At 35.5% G+C, this 22,366-nt stretch overlaps 1 protein-coding gene across 2 annotated transcripts in view; it reads right to left on the bottom strand.

Moving 5' to 3' along the window:
• LOC143238028 (ankyrin repeat and fibronectin type-III domain-containing protein 1-like) overlaps positions 1 to 16,867 on the bottom strand; it is a 192,933-nt gene extending 176,066 nt beyond the window's left edge. For both annotated transcript variants that reach the window (XM_076477918.1, XM_076477919.1), the window contains exon 1: positions 16,318 to 16,867. The gene's annotated coding sequence lies outside the window, so the exon portion shown is untranslated. The remainder of the gene's footprint in view (positions 1 to 16,317) is intronic.
• Between the last annotated feature and the right edge of the window lie 5,499 nt (positions 16,868 to 22,366).

The raw sequence follows: 22,366 nt of genomic DNA, 5'->3' as shown, positions 1-22,366 counted from the left end.
CTAAAAACACAAATAATTTTGGGAGAACTAAAGAGAGTATGTTAGCCATAAGTATTCACTGAAATTTAGCTCGTAGCTTGAATACAATGAAAGATACCCTTTGATCGAGAAAACTAACAATTTCATTCCCAGTTGTTTGCTAAGAGAAGTAATTTGATATCCCGTTCTGTGCAGTGTCTCTAAATGACTTCTAATTTACATTGCTACTATCTCATAGTAGCAAGATTTTAGCAGTTAAAAAAGTCTTTGGTCACTCAAAGACCTAATTCCAGACTTCTCAACAAGTGTTCTAAAGAACCTTGTCATAAAATAAATCGTGTTTCTAATGCAGGATCGTTTCCTTTTGAAGTTTATTTTTTTACCGAAGATACATTTCTTTATTAAATACGTAACCTTTTGAGACTTCTTTAGACTCTACTAAACATTAATATGATTCATGCCTAAATGAATGAGAAAAATAAACACGATGAGAGCGAAGTTTTTCCAAAGCGTTCGTGTTTGTTTATCTCAGTTCTTACAAATCAGACGTGGAAGCTACACGCCTGAATAGATTAAAATGATACAAGAAAGACTGTATCAAGATTTAGAAACTACATTTTCTAAGGAAATCCACTGATGCACATGAAGGAAAATGGATGATATATTTATCTATAGGGCCTGGCATGGCCAGGTGGGTTAAGGCGTTCGTCTCGTAATCTGAGAGTCGCGGATTCGAATCCTCGTCGCACCAATCATGCTCGCCCTTTCAGCCGTGAGGGCGTTATAATGTGACGGTCAATCCCACTATTCGTTGGTAAAAGATTATCCCAAGAGTTGGCGGTGGGTGGTGATGACTAGCTGCCTTCCCTCTAGTCTTACACTGCTAAATTAGGGACGGCCAGCGCAGATAGCCCTCAAGTAGCTTTGCGCGAAATTCAAAAATAAACAAACAAACTTATAACGCCCCCACGACTGAAAGAGCGAACCTGTTTGGTGTGACGGGGTTTCGAACCCGCGATCCTATCCTCAGATTACAAGTGGAGACCCTAACCATCTGGCCATGCCGGGCCTCCAAAGGTGTAAGAAATTGTTTGTGTGTGTGTTTTTTTCTTATAGAAAAGCCACATCGGGCCATCTGCTGAGCCCACCGAAGGGAATCCAAGGGTCGCGGGTTCGAACCCCAGTCACATCAAATATGCTCGCCCTTTCAGTCGTGGGGGCATTATAAAGTCACAGTCAATCTCACTATTCGTTGGCAAATGAGTAGCCCAAAAGTTGGTGGTGGGTGGTGATGACTAGTTGCCTTTTCTCCAGTCTTACACTGCTAAATTAGGGACAGCTAGAGCACATAGCCCTCGCGTATCTTTGCGCGAAATTCAAGACCAAACAAACAAACAATAGAATTATGGAAAACGCAAGAATAATTTTTAAAGCTTTTAAAAAAGCATCTTAAATAACATTTTTAAAATTTAATAAAACAGTAACATACGTTAATTTGAATAAATTTCTTTCATACCCTTATTTCGTTATTAAAATTATTCAAGAATTCTATGGCTAGTCTTTATTTATTCGTGTATTATTATTTAAAGCATTTCAATGCGACAGAAGATAAAATAAAGTTGTTTATCTTTCCAGCTAGGCCCAGCTTTCGTTATAAACACCAATAATGATCCATAACCTCATACTGGAATCATTCCTCTAACTCAACTTCCATGAAAGATATTCTCAAGTCTCTCAAAGTAAAAATATTCAAAACCGTACATCGTTAAAAATATGGCAGACACTTTGGTCCTTCACTGAGGCAATAGAAATTCATTCCTTTACTTACTCCAGTTTCCCGATTGTAGAGTGAGATGCCTTAAATTCTGTCTGTAGTATTAAACCCTAACACATCTGGTTTTGTGATTGTAATGCAGAATGCTTAAACCTCTCTGACAACTATTTCCTGAATATATTATAGATTATATAAACCTTACCAACTTCAGTTTTGTTGTTTGAAGTGTGGAATGAATTAAATCCTAACAATTCCAGTTTTCTGTATGCACTATATAATATATTAAACCCTATAAGTTTATGAAGTATGTCCTCAAGCGTGTTATGTCCTGACGAAGTCATAGATCATTGTTAGATGTCATACCGAATGGATGGGAATAACAATATAACTGTGCAACATCTATTGACCCGCATTGTTTCAATCAAGTATCATATTGCAGAGATAACGTTCATATCGAGTATACATTTTGTAAACTCGGTAACTGTAGAATATTCTTGAATATTTTATACAAAACATGCATAGTATAAAACCAACATATTGAAATATCTTATAAAACATGTATAATACAGAAATTACAATAAAAAGTACCGCTTAATATTATTTTTCCAGGCGGCGTAAAAATAGAGTAAAACAAATATATTTACATTTTAGGATATTCTACTGAAAACGTCATACTTGTGTGTTAGTTATCAACACTCGTGACTTTACTGATGAAATACCAAAAGCACAATACTAATAGTTTTAAATTTCTACATAAAACCGGTTATAGTAATGAAAGTACTAAAATCTAAGTTATAAGTGCTACTGAATACCCAAGATCCACCGACACTGATTTATTAAATCGATTTTAGATTGTATCAAACCTTATCAATACTAGATTTTTTGTTTGACGTAAAGAATACATTAAACCCTATCCAAACACTTTTTCCAAAGATATGCACTTAAAGTATACCAGCTATTTAGTACAAAAATACTCTGAAAACGTTGATTCTACCTTTCTTTCTGTGCATGAATTTCCTGGTAAAACTTATGAAAGATCAATAACTTATAATGTTAATTAGAATACTTACTTAAAACTTTTGATGTAATTTGGATCGCACAATACCACATTTAATGGCTTGTGATTAACTTCAAAATGTTTTTAATATTGACAGTTACATTTGGTAACCTTCCTTTACCTCAAAGCAGCTTCGTTATATTAATTTTTCAAACTGAGTGTAGAATGTGTGTCACTATTTCTGGTAACAAATTCATAAAGTTTGTTTGTTTGTTTTTGAATTTCTCGTAAAATTACACGAGAGTTATCTGCGCTAGCTGTCCCGAATTTAGCAGTGCAACACTAAAGGGAAGGCATCTAGTCATCACCACCCACTACCAACTCTTGGGCTACTTTTTTACCAACGAATACTGGGACTGACCTTCACATTATAACTCTCCCACCGCTAAAAGGGCGAGCATGTTTGATATGACGGAGGATAGAGCTCGTGACCCTCAGACAGTTCATTAAGCAATGCCAATAAACAACTTAACGTTTAAAATAAACATACAAGATTTGCTGATAAGAAAGATAGCAATTTAAAGTCAAAATAACGATCTGGATAAGGCCTGATTTTGCTCTTCATGTTGTAAAGTTGTATATATACACTGCTGACTAAAATCATAAGGCCAATGAACATAAAGCAAAAATATGCATTTTGCGTTGTTAGCTCAACCACTTATTTGAGTAGAGCTTCGAAAGATGAAAATAAGAAAAGGGAAAATAAAAATAAAAAACTTTTTTTAGCATTTAACAGGGAAAATGTGAACACTATGAAATTCGCCTAAATACTCGCTGGTCAAAAGTTTAAGATCATACTGAAACGAAGCGTTAATCGGAAAACACGTAACGAAATTTAATCATTTGTGTTCAAGCATTAACGTTGAAAACATCTCCCACTGACATATCCTGTGTTACATTGGGTAAAAACATGGCAAAGGCTAAAACGTTGACAGAGTTTGAACGTGGCAGAATTGTCGAGCTGCAAAAGCAAGATCTCTCTCAACGTACCATTGCTGGTGAGATTGGGCGTAGTAAAACTGCTGTTGCAAATTTCTTAAAACACCCTGAGGGATACAAGACACCAGCCGATCGTCGAACCAGATTAAGACCCTTACGGACACAGAATGCGGCTCAAGAACAATGAGACGGCATGTACGAGAGAAAGGCTTTAAAAACCGTAAACGTCTTCAAAGTCCACGCCTCCTTCCACACCACGAAACAGCTCGGTTAAACTTTGCTGAGACGCACCAAACTTGGCACATAGAAACATGGACGAAGGTTTTGTTCTCTGATGAGAAAAAATTTAACCTGGATGGTCCAGATGGCTTCCAACATTACTGGCACGATAAGTATATCCTACCGGAGATATTTTCTACACGACACAGTGGAGGAGGTTCCATCATGATCTGGGGTGCTTTCTCCTTCCATGGAACAATGGAGCTTTAGGTTATACAGGGGCATCAAACAGCAGCTGGCTACATTGGCATGTTGGAGAGAGCATCCTTATTGACTGAAGGCCCTCACTTGTGTGGAAATGACTGGATCTTTCAACAGGACAACACTGCAATCCACAATGCCCGCAGGACAAAGGACTTTTTTTGACGAATAACGTGATTCTTTTTGACCATCCAGTATAAAATGACAAGGGTAGTCTATAGTAATGGACGTCAATTCCAAAGAGTGCACGATCTTTGTGAAGCCATCTTCACCACTTGGAATAACATTCCAGCCAGTCTTCTGCAAACGCTTGGCCATGCCAAAGCGAATGTTTGCAGTTATTCGCAATGACGTCTGTGCAACTCACTACTGAGACCTCTTGTTGGGCATTTTCTATTCTGTTCGGGACTTTTTTTTGCTATGGTCTTAAATTTTGACCAACTAGTATTTTGGCTAATTTCATAGTGTTCACATTTTCCCTGTTAAATGCTAAAAAAGTTTTTTTTTATTTTCACTTTCCTTATTTTCATCTTTCGAAGCTCTACTCAAATAAGTGGTTGAGTCTTACAACGCAAAATTTATATTTTTGCTTTATGTTCATTGGCCTTAAGACTTTGGCCAGCAGTGTATTATGTACGTTTAATCGCCCACTTCATTCCGATTACATATGAATTTAACAAAAATCGTTCTCTTGAACCAGACAGAATTATAAATACCGTAATATATAAATCTGATATTCACAAATTTATTTATATAATTTAAAAGTAAATATTATGATTACACCTTACAGCATATAAGATATTTTAACTTAAACAATATTACGAAAATATTCGAAAACACCCAACTACCTTCAGAAATAATTAGTGATTGTATCTTTTATACTACTGAAGAATCTGTGTTATTCTAAACTTTAACTAATTTGAGACACGTATATCCAAAAAACATTCATAACATACTAATGTATCAGACACTGATACACAGGGCCAGGTGAATTAAGGCGTTCGTTTCGTAATCTGAGGGTCGCACCAAACATGTTCGCCCTTTCAGCCGTGGGGGCGTTATAATGTCACAGTCAATCCCACTATTCGTTGGTAAAAGAGTAGCCCAAGAGTTGGCGGTGGACGGTGATGACTTGCTGCCTTCCCTCTAGTCTTACACTGCTAAATTAGGGACCTCTAGCGCAGATAGCCCTTGAGTAGCTTTGCGCGAAATTCAAAAACAAACAAAATAAACTGATACACAGAAAGTGGCGTTATTTTTCTATAAGACATAAAAAACGTGAAGTGTGGCAAATTAATGCAACATACAGAAGGGGACTTGGGAGTAAAATAACATAGAGAGTGTTCGGCGTTATTATAGCATACTGAACATAATATGAGGTTTAATAAAACGTACAGAAAGTACCTTAGTGTCTATAGCCAAGAGAAATTAACAAAGTGTTTCTATAACGTGAAAAAATGATATGTTTAATATCACACAAATTAAAGTAGTATTATTTTAACTACTAAAGAGACATTGTTTTACTAGGAAAGAAAACAAAGTTACGTAGTGTTACATTTGCTTGCAGAAAGTGGTGTATTACAACTAATGTCACGTATGAATAGGGACGTAGTGTTAGCATAAGCCATAAAGAAATTAGCGTGATATTTACATTATGTTTAGAAAGAGATGTTGTGTTAATGTAATGTACAGAAAGTGATGTAGGGCTACTACAACAAACAGAAAGTAATATGGTGTTATTCAAATGTACACAAAGTGTAGTCGAACTGTTACAGTCTACAGAAAGAACATCGTATTGCTGTAACATAAAGAACATACCATGATATTACTATAACTTATAAAAAGTGATGTTATGTTATTATTATATTCAGAAAAAAAATCCCACAGAATGACTTGGAACCACTCTCAAAACCATATAATATGTAACGTGGAAATATAAACCGTACAGAAAAGAACTTCCCGCAGAACTTAAGAGAAAACCACATTCTATTACCACAACAAACAGAGAATTACATCATATTACAATGACACACAGAAATGTAGTTTTAAATTTTAATATCGCCTCTCCTTCCCAGCAAATCAGTGGTTAGTCTGCAGGCTTACGACCTGGTGGGCAAAGAACAGATAGCCCATTACGTACTATAAAGGTGATTCATTAGGCGTGCACGTGTGTGTTTGTTTGTGCTTTAGCATCTATAATATGATCAAAAGCTGGCTGACTCGATTACCTTAACTGCTTGTACGGTAACTGGAAACTGTCCTACGGTATAATGGACTCTCGTGTTTCGTTTCTTTGTAGTTAAGCACAAAACTACACAATAGGCTATTTCTTTTCAGCTCATCACGGGCATCGAAACCCGGTTTCTAGCATTGTATGGTTGCCACTGAGGAGGTAAAAACGGCGCCTGAAATAAAAACGCATTTCTTTCTATACATAAACATATATTTGGCTTCCATGACGCAGAATTGGCTGGCTCGGTTACTGTAAACTTTTGTATGGTAACTGAAAAGTGACCGACACTATTCATAGGCGATTGTATTTTACGAAGTTTGCTCGAGAAGTAGGATAAATCACCTTGAAATATGACACCATGCTACTTTTTTTACAGACTTTTAGTTTTGAATTTAAACATACAAATAGTTGATCAGTTAAGTAAGTCAGTTTATACAGTTAATTAGTTCATGAAGGGTTTAATGACAAAAGGAAGAACATTATCTAACGTTTTACTTTATCTGATGTTGGCTTCCTTGACGTGCACCTCAGCTAGTTGTAGTAAAACACACTTTAAGTATGTCTTAAATACCTAAACACATTGACAATACATTAATTATATACAATTGGAACCAACTAGGTTAACCTTGTATCCATTATAATTACACTGTGTAACGACATTTTTATTTTTTCTTGTTCCTGAGCAGAAAGTGTTATTTTCCAGTTGCTTATGCCTAAAGTAAATGAAAAGACCTATTTTTCTCTTCAAACTTTGCTTTTGTGACCTGGGAGCGTATAACGAAAACATGATGGGAGACCATATTTGGGGGCTGATATATAAAACTGATTTACATTAACAGTCGCAAATCTTGAAAAACTACTCACTTCTAAATATTTTTTTTCGTTTTTGTATAACTTTAGTATAAATACATGTAAATTTTGATTCATATGTTGTTTTATTCAGACCTTATGTAAATGAAAATGTGCAAATTTGCCCGTTTTTACATTGAAAATAGGTTAATTTCTAAATTTCATTATCCAGGTCACAAAAGCAAAGTTTGAAGGGAATAATGGCGATTTTCTGTACTTTTACAACATAAACAATTAAGAAATAATACATACTATCCGGGAACAAAATTTGTGTTACATAGTGTTTATTCAGGCAGACGTAACACTGTGGTAGCAAAAAACATCGTGTTGTGTCATATATTTGTTTTTCCGTCACACCAAACATGCTCGCCCATTCAGCCGTGGGTTTGGTTTGTTTTGAATTTCGCGCAAAGCTAGAGGGCTATCTGCGCTAGCCGTCCCTAATTTAACAGTGTAAGACTAAAGGGAAAACAACTAGTCATAACCATCCATCGCCAACTGTTGGGCTACTCTTTTACCAACGAATAGTGGGATTGATAGTCGCATTATAACGCCCCCACGTTCAGTCGTGGGAGCGTTATTATGTGTCAGTGAATCCCACTATTCGTTGGTAAAAAAGTATGTTAAATGTTGACATTGGGCAGTGATAGCTAGCTACCTTCCCTCTTGTCTTACTCTGCCGAATTAAGGACGGCTAACAGAAATAGCTCTCGAGTAGTTCTGCGCGAAATTAAAAAACAACAACAACAAATAAATCTTTGTTTTTACAACAAAAGTGTTATTCTGTAGTCTAACCTCTGAAAAATATCTTATAATTTTCAATTGTAAAAGCTTCGGTGGGTAAGTTCTAACTCTAGTTGTTTTCAGGTCATAAACGGCTAACCAGTTTTGTGATTTTGTTCAAGCCTTCACAATGAAATCGGGTCATATCTCCTCCCTCCTAACAAACCTTCTGTTATGTATATACCTTTTGCAGTAGTCCGCCCAAGTTCATAGAATCAGGCTGAGTTTTATAAATAAACTCAGTTAAACTTGTTTGCTTCTCACAAAAGCGAAACAGCTTTAACCACGAAGTGACCTAATTCTTACATACACACCTCTCTTCATTCACCCTTTAGTTTTGAAAAGCAACCGTAATATTAAGACAATCTATAAGACCTAGCGAGCATAAAAGAACGAAACAATGTGCAATCGTTTTTAAATTAAGATACAAATTATAACAATATATCGATTCTGAACACAAATCTTTGTAACTCTTTTATTATACATTAACAACGTTTGCCGAGTAGAACAGTGATTTGTCTTTGTTTTCTTTAGGTTTATGGTGTTCTTCAGTGTGTTAACCTAAGTGCACGTAAACCAAATAATGTCGTCCTTATTGTCTCTACTGTTTACGTCTACACATATATAGTGGCATCTCGCCCTTCTGCGTTTATTCAAGTCTACTTAATAATTCAACAACAAACTAGTAAAGTTCGTTTTTGTTTATTTAAGCCTAAATTAGCAAGCAGGATGATTATTCTCCACTCTGTTTTGTTAACTGCACACTAATAACATCGTGATATCCTATTCTTTCAGATTAATAAAATACGCACCACCAAACATTATGATATCCTAACCTTCCCAGTGACAAATTTAAGGTTGTGTGGGCCCAGAGGCTAATAATTTTTATGGACCCTACATCCTGTGTAATTTTACATAAAATAAAATTATCAATGGGCCCTCATTAAGACCATGGCCCCTGAGGCTGAGCTCCATCGACTTAAATACGTCACTGAAACTTTCTGTTTAGTTGAGTTCAACAAAAAGCACCTTGATATCCTACCATTTCTGTTCACCTACACTCAGACTAACAAACAAGATGTTATCCAACACCTTCTGCTGATCTACAGTCACATACTTTCTGTTTCCTTAAAGTTTTGAAGTATGTAAAAACCATTCACTCTATCAGTAAACAGATTCAGAAACAAATGTTTGAAAACATTCTGATGGTGTTTCATAAAACATACATAGATACAGAGGTAGTGTATTTACTTACTTATGTAGACATACACACACACATCCCCTCTCTATTTACTTATGTACATACATAGAAACACCCGTTTCTCTCTACTTCGTTTTTACTTCCAAGCGTGTATACAAAACATATTAATGTCCCTGAGCTATCTTATCTCTCCACCGTTTGTTCACTAGTTTACATCCGCACAGGTTCGGTTATCGCTTTCTTTTTTTTCTTTTTTTTTTTTACTTATATACTGACAACACATTGATCTTTTATCCTTTCTAGTTACAAGTATACACAATAATATTGTGATGTGCTACACTTAAGTGCATAACAATAAACACTGTGAATGCATATTCTCTTTGTTTACAAAACTTTGTTAGAAAGTCTACTTTCTTCGATTCATAATATGAAGTAAATAAGGTAATGATATGTATAATAATATATATTTGTGTGTGTATAAGTTTACTTAGATATTAATGATTTGGTGAAGGTAAGTCAAAACATTAATTGCACGATAACATCAAAATAGTATGAAATGTTATACTCATAGCTGAAAAGCCTTACGAGTAAAGGGAAGGAAAGAAACGATTTATGTTCTTAAATGGCTCATTTGGATTACCCATAAGTCCTATTAGCCATAGGACATGGGTTCAAGCCCCAGAACTCCCGGCAGGACAGGAGTATATCTACGAACTTCTCAAAAATCCAGAGCTTTATTTCTCGCGATAGACGCAGCGGACATCACAGCTCCCACATTGAATTAGCTGTATGTCTGAGGGATCATACCGCTAAAAACCAGGTTTCGATACTTGTAATGAGGACAGCCCCTTGTGTAGCTTTATAATTAGCAGCAAAACAAACCCTATTACCAGAATTTCTTTTCACGCATCAGATTTTACATTCAGACTTCTTTCAGAATTCCAAATAAAATTACCCAGCATGGACTCTCGACTCGTAATCTAAGGGTTGCGGGTTTGAATTTCCGTCACACAATACATGCTCGCCGTTTCAGCCGTGTGGGCGTTATAATGTGACAGTCAATCCCACAATTTGTTGGTAAAAGAGTAGCCCAAGAGTTGGCGGTAGGTGATGATGACTAACTACCTTCCCTCTAGTCTTTCACTGCTAAACTAGGGTCGGCTAGCGCAGATAGCCCTCATGTAGCTTTGCGCAAAATTCACAAATAACACATTTAAAATAACGCCTACCCATTTCTTCTTCTTGTTTTCACCAAAGTGAAACACTTTATAACAATCATATAATACTTTTGAGCTTTTTCCTTTCATTTTGTTTCGCGTACATATAATGTTCTTATACTTTCCTTTGCTTAATTAAAACTTACGTCCCCTCCCTGTAAGACTTACGACATTCAATGTGCCCATTCTGACTGTTCCTTCTTACCTCACTCTTCTTTCCACTATCACCCACAAACATAGTGTGTCCCCTCCTCTGTATTCACTTACTACCACAAACATAGTGATGTTCTCTCACATGTATTTACTTATTGCCCATAAACACAGTAATTCACATGCTGTATATTTAATTGTTACTTCCAAAATTGTGAAGTCTTCTCCTAGATTTTTACTTTTAATCAACAAACATAATATAGTGTTTAGGGTCAACAAGGGACCCATTAGTCCATCTGGACTGTACCATTCTCCAAACTAATATAAATTCTAAAGTATCTTAAAGCCAGCCCTTATAATTCTCTTAAGCTCGCTTAAATTCACTGCCTCCACAACGTCTGAAGGCGATCCATTCCAGAGGCAAACCATCCTGTTAAAACAATAAACTGTCCTAGCTAAAGATGACTCATACCTTTCCCAAACTTACATTTGTGGATCTAGTCCTACTCTTTCCATTGTTAAGTATTAAAAAAAAGATGATTCATCAGTACTATCAATTCCCTTTACAATTTTAAACATCTCAAACAGATCCCCTCTAAATCTTCTTTGAAGAGAAAATAATTTCAATATTCTTAATCTCTGCTCATATAACAACCCCTTCTATCTCAGGTACCATTCTAGTAATTCTTCTATGAATCCTTTCCAGCAGCTCAATGTCTTTACAAAGGTAATAAACCCGAGACTCAACACAATATTCCAAATGTGGCCTAACCATTGACCTACACAATGACTTTATACCACCTTCAGAATTGTGTTCAATATTTCTGTACATATAACCTAAAATAACTTTTTGCCCTACCACTAGCAACAACACAATGCTTGGGTGGGTTTAAAGGCTGATTAAGTATCAGACCAGGATCCCTTTTCTTCTTAACACTGTTAAGATTATTCCAATCCAAATTATATTTATAATTCAAATTATGATAATACACGTGCATTATCTTGCATTTGTTATAATTAAAACCCATCTACCACTTATTTTCCCAACTCAATAAATGATCTAAAGAAGTTTGTAAATCAGCAGCATCCTGAACTCTATTTATAACAATCCTCTGCTTTCTTTTATCAAGCTACTCTTCTATCCAATTAGCTAACTTAACCCCCACACCTTTAGAAATAATATTTTTACAAGCCTTTTATGTGACATCTTGTCAAAGGCTTTTTTTTAAAATCTGAATAAATAAAATCTACACCGTTACCCTCATCTACATGACTTTGCAAAACTTTTCCCACAACTGTTGTGAACTAACTGAACTATAATTATTAGGACAGTGCTTACCACCTCCTTGGAAGGAGGAGCTACATGAGCTAATTTCCGATCATTTTGGCACCTGTTTAATACTGAAGGACTTACAAAAAAAAATAGTAATAAGTTGCTAACATATTCAGTTCCTACTCTCCTTCAAAACTCTTGGGGATATATTATCAGGTCCAGAAGTTTTATCGTTGTTTAAACTTCCCAGTTCTTTCTTAACAAGCTCAGAATTAATGACAAATACTGAAAAAAAAGTAGAATCTAATAAGCCAGGAGCTTTATCATCTTTAAATTTCCAAATTTTTTTCTTAACAAGCTCAGAATTAATAATAACGTCTGAAAAAAAAAGAGTATAATCTAATAACCCAGCCATATAATAATCATCAAATGCAAACCTTACTTGTCATCCAACCCTATCCTAACATTTTGATTACCCTTAATGCAATTAAAGAAATTCTTATTGTTAATGTTTACTTTTTAGCCAACCTTTTTTCATAGACTTTTCTGATGTCATAATTTCCTGTTTGACTATCTTTGATGATTTTCTGTAATCTTTTAAATTTCCCATCATGCCATTGAACTTAAATTTCTTACATTTGTGATTATTTTCTTTAATTATATCTCTTATACTCTCTTTACTTGCAACCACCCTTTTCTTTCTAAAGGAATAAGCTTACTTTAGATATTTAAAATTTTTCTGTATTTGATAAGCACCTCCATATAATTCAGGTGTCCAATTCACAGTAGATAATTGTTGTCGCATCTTTCAAAATTTGTTTTTTTATTTGTGACTGAAATACCATTATTCCTTATCTCCACATGCAGCAAAATATCAAACCTAACAGAACGTTGATCACTTACACTCAGAAATTCCTCGATTTCCACCCTCTTAACAATTTGTGTGTTAGAAGTTAACAATAAATCTAAAATAGCATTCTTTCTAGTAGGTTAGTTGATCAACTGGCAATGAAACCATTTTGAACAGTTATCAAAAACCTTTCTCCTTCAGGTTTGACTTCAGCCTTTCTCAATCAGTATGTCTGAAATTAAAATCACCCATAATTATGATCTCATTAACAACTGAAATCTTAAGGTTACTGTAAAATTTCTCAGTTATTTCATCAGTATCTTCTGGTAGTCTGTGAAAATTTCCACTAAAACCTTTTTATATTTATATCTGGTAATTGAAACCTAAACGGATTCAATCTCCTTGCTATTATCTTTGATATCTTCAAGCAAGGTCAACAAGATGTACTCACATTTTACGTATAAAAATACTCTTTCGCCCTCTTTAGTGCTCTATCTCTATTAAACTGCCTGTGAAAAAGAAATTTTTGTGATCAAGATCATCCATATTTACCCATGTTTCTGTTATTCACTTTATATCAAAATCCTCCATTCACCACAGTGTCATAAGGTCATCTATTTTATTTTTTATACTTTTAGCATCACAATAGTATTAATTAAGTCTAACCTTATAACTACTTTTAGCATCACAATAGTATTAATTAAGTCTAACCTTATAACTACTTTTAGCATCACAATAGTATTAATTAAGTCTAACCTTATAACTACTTCTATCTTATTTGCTGTGCTAAACGTTTCTTTACATCTTTCTTTTTTTGCGAGTAAATTATCCTGGCCCTCACCACCGTCTATTCCTGGTTTAAAATCATACCTTAGAGATGAATTAATAGCCCTTGCAAACAAGTCAGACCCTATCTTATTTAAACTTAAACCATTTATTCTAAGAAGCTCCCTTCTTCCAAATAATTGATCCAATCACACCAAAAAAACCGTGAACACTTAACTCCAACTAGTCTTAACCATTGTATTTTTAGGCTGGGAACAAATGTTCAATATTAATTTAAATAACAGTAACCTATTGCCAACACTGTTAAGCCTGGCATTTTAGAATCAAATATATTACATTTTTATCACTATTTTTTGCTTCCGTTGAAGTAATATTAATATTATCGATGCGATAACTAACTAGTAGTTTCTTTACTTGAATGTTACGTAATCCTAATATTAATAGTATTAATACAATGTATTTAGGCTAATTTATAACCTATAAATGAATTGAATTTAAAATACTAAATCTAGACTAAAGTCAGGTAAACAATATAATTCTTAAAATCACGAAGAGATAGTTAAAACAGTGATGTGCGTTCCGTTCCTGACCCGGCATGGCCAGGTGGGTTAAGGCGTGCGACTTGTCATGCGAGGGTCGCGGGTTCGCATCCCCGTCGTGTCAAACATGCTTGCCCTTCTAGTTGTGGGGGCGTTATAATGTTACGGTCAATCCCACTATGCGTTGTTAAAAGAGTACTCCAAGAGTTGGCGGTGGGTGGTGATAACTACCTGTCTTCCCTCTAGTCTTACACTGCTAAATTAGGGACGGCTAGCACAGATAACCCTCAAGTAGCTTTGCGCGAAATTCAAAAAAACAAACAAAAACAAGCCACTTTAATTAACCACTAACATAATGAGGTCCCCTCCTGTGTATTTAATCATTACCCACAAGCACGGTGATGTTCTATCCCTTGTATTTACTTACTACATAGACAGTTATGTCATCTTTTGTGTATTTATTTATTACCCCAAAAATTGTGATATTCCTTTCTTTGTATTCATTTATTACCCACAAAGGTGAACTCAACAGGTAGCCCGATGTGACTTTGATATAAAAAAACACACAAAACATACATTACGCACAAACATGCTCATACGATTCACTGTCGTTAGGTACAGACAAACAACGTATTCTGTTCTACTCACTGTTCGTTAACTTACATATCCACAGATATATACAGATTTTTATACTGTATCGGTACCATTATCGTTCCTTAAAAGCGCATTTACAACAGAGGACGTTTGTTATTACAGTCCATACACTCACACAAAAGCAACAGTGACTTAGTGATAAGTCCCTGGAATTACAACGCTAAAAAATGAGCTTCGATACCTGAGGTCGACGGAGCACAAATACTCCATTATGAACTTTTGTGATTAACAACAAAAAAAACGGTAAAACATTATCAAGGGTCATTGAGGGCGTACACATTAATGCTGCACATGAATTGTGAATCGCAAAAATATAAACGAATAATTTCTGCTGTTATAAATAACTTATGTTATAAGTTAAGCGAAAACATTCAGGATAAGCATCTGAAGAACATGAATGAAAGAGTGATGTGAAACAACGTCAATCATAATAGGAACATCTGCCATTGTTCAGTAGGTTTTCCATCAATGTCATGTAACGATTGCTTACTTTTTCAGAATTGTGTTCTTGGGCCCGGCATGGCCAGGTGAATTAAGGCGTTCGACTTGTAATGTGAATGTCGCGGGTTCGAATCCCCGTCGCACCAAACATACTAGCCCTTTCAAAAGTGGGGACGTTATAATGTGACGGTTAATCCCATTATTCGTTGGTAAAAGAGTAGCTCAAGAGTTGGTGGTGGGTGGTTAGCTTCCCTCTAGTCTTACACTGCTTAATTAGGAACGGCTAGCCCTCGTGTGGCTTTGCGCGAAATTCAAAACAAACAAACAAACAAACTTTTTTGTAGAATTAAGCACAAAGCTGCATAATGGGTATTATCTGTGCTCTGCCCACCACGGGTATCGAAACCAGGTTTATAGCTGTGTGAGTTCTCAGACATGCCGCTGTGCCAATGACGGGCGTTATGTGACGAAGAAAAAATTTTGGAATTAAATCTTAAAACTTATATTTTACGTTAACTAAAAATATTCGAAATGTATTCACCGGATATCAAATTCATTAGATTACAAGGAAAAGTGCCCGTCCCCAGTGATGTTAAAAGTTTTAAGTTCTTCTATCAGTTTAAATTATTTCATGAATTTTAAAACGGTTAATTATGTTGTATTCTTAAATTCACTCAGAGCCAAAGCTATGAGCTATTCATACAACGAAAGGTAATTGTGATATTTTGAAATGTGAATGATAGTTTGAATAATTCCAAACAATTGTCTGCAGAATATCTCGCTCGCGAAATAAAATATGCCATCAACATGATCCATGTCTGTTTTCCTGTCATGTCGAAAGTAAAGGTTAAGCTCTGTCTGCGTGCGTAGCTTTTCAAACGGGAGACAGACGAAGCTCGGACAGACATCACAGTTCGCAATATATACAAGATATGCTAGAATACGTAACTTATCAAATAAACTATTTTATCTTTAGCCTTAACGACACACACCATATTATTTGAAGGCTTATGACACTACCTTTCAATGTGTAAAAATAATTTTTTAACCTTCAAAAATAGTTGATACATCATAAACTCGTGAAAATTGAAAGTCCTTTATAAAGCACTTACCTTTTTTTTTGTTCCTCCAACGTTTCTCAAGTAGTCAAAATGATAAGATGATATGTTGCCATGACAACAAAAAGGGCAAAATTAGCAAATAGTTTGGAATTCATATATTCAATACAGTAAATGTTAACCCACGATAAAATACGAGCATTTCAGAGGGGGGGAGGAATCTTTTAAGTATAAACTGAAATTGAAACTACAACTTTGCATCAGGTTATTGTACTTCAAAAATTAAAATTATTTATCATTTTGTAGTACGTGGAAAAACAGTTGTATGTACGTATATGTACAAACTTTTAGCTTATATCGTAATTACGTTTAAAACTGCAGAACACGTTTTGAAGACAACCTGTGGGTTAAAACTGTTATATAACTAAAGGTCGCTACACGTATGTAATATAGGGTAAGAGTGAAGCTCAAACTCAAACATTGATCATGTGTGAAGTAAAGAACTACGTAACGAAGGGGAATGTAAAACCTGTTTCAAACTTATTTCAAGAGCGTAGAAGGTTGCCATGGCAACAGCTGACAAGAAATCACTACTTTTTGTAAATATTTTGGCCAGAAGAAAAACTCACTAAGGAATTTCATGGTATTAACTGGGTTTTAAGAGTGAGGCAGGCGTTGTAGCTGTTATCTTTTCAACATTAACGATGTCAGTATGACAGTGAATTAGAACGTTGTTTTTTTTTTAAGACAATTAGGGCGGTGAACAATGAAGCTTTTATTTCTTAATTAAAAAAGAAAAAAATAGGTTTGATTGACTAACTGAAATAAATAAATATTTTTCGAGTGGAAAATTATGAGTAATCATCCAACGTGTTACGAGTGTACAAGTTTAATGGAAGGGTTTAAAAATAATAGTGTTTTGATTGTATGTTTTGAATTCCGCGCAAAGATACTCAAGTGCTATCTGCGCTAGCCGTCCCTCATTTAGCAGTGTAAGACTAGAGGGAAGGAAGTCATCACCACCTACCGCCAACTGTTGGGCCACTCTTTTACCAACGAATAGTGGGATTGACCGTCATATTATAACGCCCCCACGGCTAATAGGCCGACCATGGTTGGGGTGACGGGGATTTGAACCCTCGACCCTCAGATTACGAGTCGAACGCCTTAACCCACTTGGCCATGACAGGCCGGCGTTATGAGAAGGGTGATCAAAGCAATTAGACTGATTACATGAATCACATCATTAAACACTGCTTGTAGACGAAATATAAAGTGAAGAAAAAGATTTGTAGTGTTAAGAAATGACGGGAAATGAAGATAAACTGGTATAATTTAGTAAGAGGTACAAAAGACATGTATAAAGTTAATGTAAGAAAGATGGAGAGTCACTTTCATGAAGGCCACTAAGAAAACGAAAGACTACAGTACTAGGTCACTAAAACATAGAGAGCAGATACTTAGATACGGGAAGAAATAAGTCAGTGATACAAGCACGTGAGTAACCAGCGATTTCTGTCATGAGGTTACTGCTGACCGAACAGCAAGACGTCTCCACGAACATGTACAAACAACTTTATAATATAAATAATAATTAGTGGTTGACTAATTTGTGAAATGTTAAGATTTTATTATCTGTTAGAATATCTATGAGGGGTTAATCAACTACAAATGTTATTTTATAGACAACACGTATCTTGTAGTGCCATCTGGTGAGCAAGATATGTAAACCAGTTACACAAAATAACTTCAGCCTAGTTTAGTCAAGGTGAACGTCACTTAAAAACTACATGCTACAAATATTTAGCAAACAAGTGAGCAACGATAAGGTAACTAAATCCATGTTGCTTGAATTAATCAGTGATGACTTCATAAACCATAATTTTGCAAAATAAGATTGAGTTGAGCTGGGACCGATTATTTCTCTCTTTGAAACTTAACATCAACCGCTTATTAAAACGTAAAATGAGGTGCAGCCGTTACAAAGGTTTGAATACTTAAAACTTACGTTTACGCCTATATTCATAAAGCTATCCACATATTTCGAAGATAGAATGAGTTAGTAATTTTTTTAAAAATCAGATGTAAGTTTGTGGTGGGATCTGATGGTTAAAGTATGTGTATGTGTATTTTCTCATAGCAAAGCTACATCGGGCTATCTTCTAAGCCCGCCAAGGCGAATCGAACGTTGTAAATCCGTAGACTTACCGCTGTATCAGACCAGTAATTTGCAGGTTGTGGATCCGATTCCATCACCGAACATGCTCACCTTTCAGCTATAAGAAGGTTATAAAATGTCAATCAATCCCTCTATTTGTTGGTAAATATTACTTGGCGGTGGGTTATGTTGACTAGTTTCTTTCTTTATAGTTTATCACTCTAAAACTAATGACAGATAACACAAATAACCGTTGTTGGTAAATATTAGTTGACGGTGGGTGATGTTGACTAGTTTCTTTCTTTATAGTTTATCACTCTAAAACTAATGACAGATAACATAAATAACCGTCAATGACATTGCACTAAATCCATGAAACGAACAAAATATTTGTTAATTCAAACGAATACCTGTACACGGTCACCAGATATCCACAAAATGAAAAGTTTGTTGATCCACCATGCAGAAGGACATATACAGTGATTTGTAAAAAAAATGGAATAAAAGACACAAAACACGGCATCGACGTAAATATGAAAATAAGATAAAATATCTTTATTTGCTGAAACATGAGCAGAAAGAAAGAAACGTAAGTGAGAGGGAATTGAAGACGATGAAAAACACATGATTATTAGCCTGAAGAATTTTATATCGGGAGAAATCTTCCACAACATGTCTTGACTCCTGTAGGATCAGAACTTGGTCTCATTAGAAAGCTCCAAAATTGCATTCACGTTACACATTCTTCTAACAGCCGATCAATCAGATCAGTGTACCAGGATAATGAATTATTCCTCCTCGGTAAGACAAATCCAAAGTGTCCTTCAAGGAGAAGGTCAAGAAAAATACAATTCAACTACCCTAGAAAATATTAGATAAGTTTCTTGACTGGTTAAGTTGCAAAAAGTAGCACTTTGAGTTAAATTTACCAAGTGACCCCTGGTGAGTTTAGAGTGTTTCAAAATACAAAGTTAGAGAATGCCCCCCGCTAGTACAGCAGTAAGTCTACGGATGTACAACGCTAAAATCAGGGATTCGATTCCCCTTGGTGAGCTTAGCAGATAGCCCGATGTGGCTTTGCTATAAGAAAAACACAAACACGCAAAGTTAGAGAAATCGAAAATTTTTTATAAATAATAAATATATATTATGAGAGGGCAGTACATGTATTAATTGCATACTACTGCGGTAGATACTTTCTTTATAATTACAAAAATTCATTGGAAGTGTTTTGGTACTTTGATATTTAATTATTTTCTAAAGTTTTCTCTCCCACGGTAAACAAAAGCTTTAGTTTGTAGATGTGTTTCAAATTTTAAAAAGCGGCATCAACCATGAGTTTTAGATGCTGACACCGTAACCCTAAACTGACAAATAAAAAAAGAGACCACTCTTCAAAATACCTCTATTTGAAAACAACACCTTTTACTGATGTACAGTCTCAATACATTGCCTGAAAACCGTCTTATCACATAAAACATCTTTTGAATATTTAAACTCGTTCCATCTGTGAAGAAAAACTATGTAATTATCTTTTGGTTATAAACTATCGCGCAATTTTAATTTCTTAATTATTTCGTACGTCTTCAATGCTTTAGTTGCAAATATTTATTTCAGATGGCGATAGCAGCCCAAACAACCACGCGTTTAAAAATACACGAAGAATTATCCTTCTGGATAAGCCTGGCATGGTCTGGTGAGTATTGCACTCAACTCGTAATCTGGGAGTAACAGGTTCTTATCCTCGTTATCTGATATATTCGTCCTTTCAGCTGTGGAAGTTATAATGTTTCGGCCAATCCTATTATTCGTTATGAAACAAATATCCCAAATGTTGATGTTGAGTGATGTTCAGTAACTGCTTTCCCTATAATTTGTCACAATTAGGAACGGATAGAACAGATAGCCTTTGTGTAGCTTTGCGTGAAATTCTAAACAAACCAATCTTTCAAATTCCACCACGGCCAAGCATGGTCAGGTATGCTCAATTCGCAATGTGTGGGTTGCAGATTCGAATCTCCATCCTACCAAGCCGTGGGAGCGTTATAATATGACCGTCAATCCCATTACTTCATTAGTGAAAACGTAGTCTAAAAGTTGGCGGTGTATGGCGATGAGTATATGCCTTCCAGTCTTTCACTACTAAATTAAGGACGGCCAGTGTAGATAGCCCGCGTGTAGCTTTGCGCGAAATCCATGACTAACAAATAAACTATACTTCATTCAATGCTCTAAGTATCGTTGGTACGTACGAAAGATTGTGCATTGAAATAGATATAAATAATTTTCACATCTATCGTAGAAAGACTAACTTATATAATTGATAACAAATTCAGAATATGTGTATATCGATAAAAATTAATAAAACTTATCAAAATAAAAAAGAATGTAGCACATGTTTATTTTTGCGCAAAGCTACGCGAGGGCTATCTGCGATAGTCGTCCCTAATTTACCAGCGTAAGACGAGAGGGAAGGCAGCTAGTCATCACCACCCACCGCCAACTCTTAGGCTATTCTTTTACCCACAAATAGTCAGAATGACCGTCACATGAAAACGCACCCACCACTGAAAGAAGAAGCATACTGGGAGTTCGAACCCACGCCCCTCAGAGGGCGGGTCGAGCGCCTTATTCCATCTGACCATACGAGCCCCGACTGGGAGCTGCAGAGACGCTGTTTATATCACCTAACAATTATTGTTTCGGTGTGAAAGAGTAAGTTGGTGATTTATCATTTAAGATATTATACATAAGGATTAGGTCCGTGATTTTTAATGAACATAAAATTAATTATTATTTTAATATCAACTGTTCATAATTAATACTATTCACTTTTTACATTGAATTAACAACTTACTTTGGTTTAAGTTATTATTATATAAGTAGTTAAATTATTAGCTACTTACCAATTTCGTATACACTATACATTATATTATTATAGTTACGTTGCTTTGGTAACGACAGTTTATCTTTATTTTCAGAATATTATTATCCGAAGTAAGCTTTCTACTTTCGCGAGGATTATCATGTTTCCTTTCCTGCTTTTACAAACGTAATTTGTTATTTCCTTTATGTGTTTGTTACACGTGATAGTTAAAAGGACTAAGTGTGTTAGACTTACGACTTATAATGTTTTACATGTGGTTCTATTTGTATTGCATTTCACATTCTTAGCTTTTCGTGAACTATTCTGGTATTTTTTTATTTTTGTATCTTCGTAAATATAATGTTTGTTTCTGCTATGGGAAAATCACTGCTATAAATTCGATGCTGTTTAAATAATGACTTGTGTCGCGTACAGATAGCACTCCCCTGTACGGATAGGTTAATTAGTTTTTTTTGGTCGAAAGACGCACAGGAGGAAAAGAAGCAGCGTGCACGCTATATTGTTTTGAATTTCGCGCAAAGTTACACGAGGGTTATCTGCGCTATCCGTTCCTAATTTAACAGTGTAGGACAAGAGAGAAGGCAGCTATTCACCACCACTCACCGCCAACTGTTGGGCTACTCTTTTATTAACGAATAGTGGGATTGAACATAACATTATAACCCCCTACGGCTGAAATGACGAGCATGTTTGGTGCGACGGAGATTCGAACCCGTGACCCTCAGATTACGAGTCGAACGCCTTAACCCACCTGGCCATGCCGGGCAGTGCATGCTATACTTAGTTCGCGTTTCCAATGCAGTTTTATCTACTACATTACTTTATGCCGAAAGCTAGCGTTTTTGTGTTATCTTGGAAAGTTAGTTATACTATTACGTATATCAACTGTCATTATTTTTGTTTTATTATTATTACGGTGAATGAATACTGTTTCTTCATATCTGACCCTCAGTGGGTTAGCAGTAAATCTGAAGGCACAGATAGCTTTGCTAATAACCAGCCAATCTTCATAACTGAAGGACAGATCTGTTCCATCTATTCCAAAATTCTCCAACTTA

The sequence above is a fragment of the Tachypleus tridentatus genome, chromosome 13 (genome assembly GCF_004210375.1).
Source record: "Tachypleus tridentatus isolate NWPU-2018 chromosome 13, ASM421037v1, whole genome shotgun sequence".
Classification (NCBI taxonomy): domain Eukaryota; kingdom Metazoa; phylum Arthropoda; class Merostomata; order Xiphosura; family Limulidae; genus Tachypleus; species Tachypleus tridentatus.
Note: the sequence above shows the minus strand (reverse complement) of the source record. Positions and strands in the feature narration are given on the sequence as shown.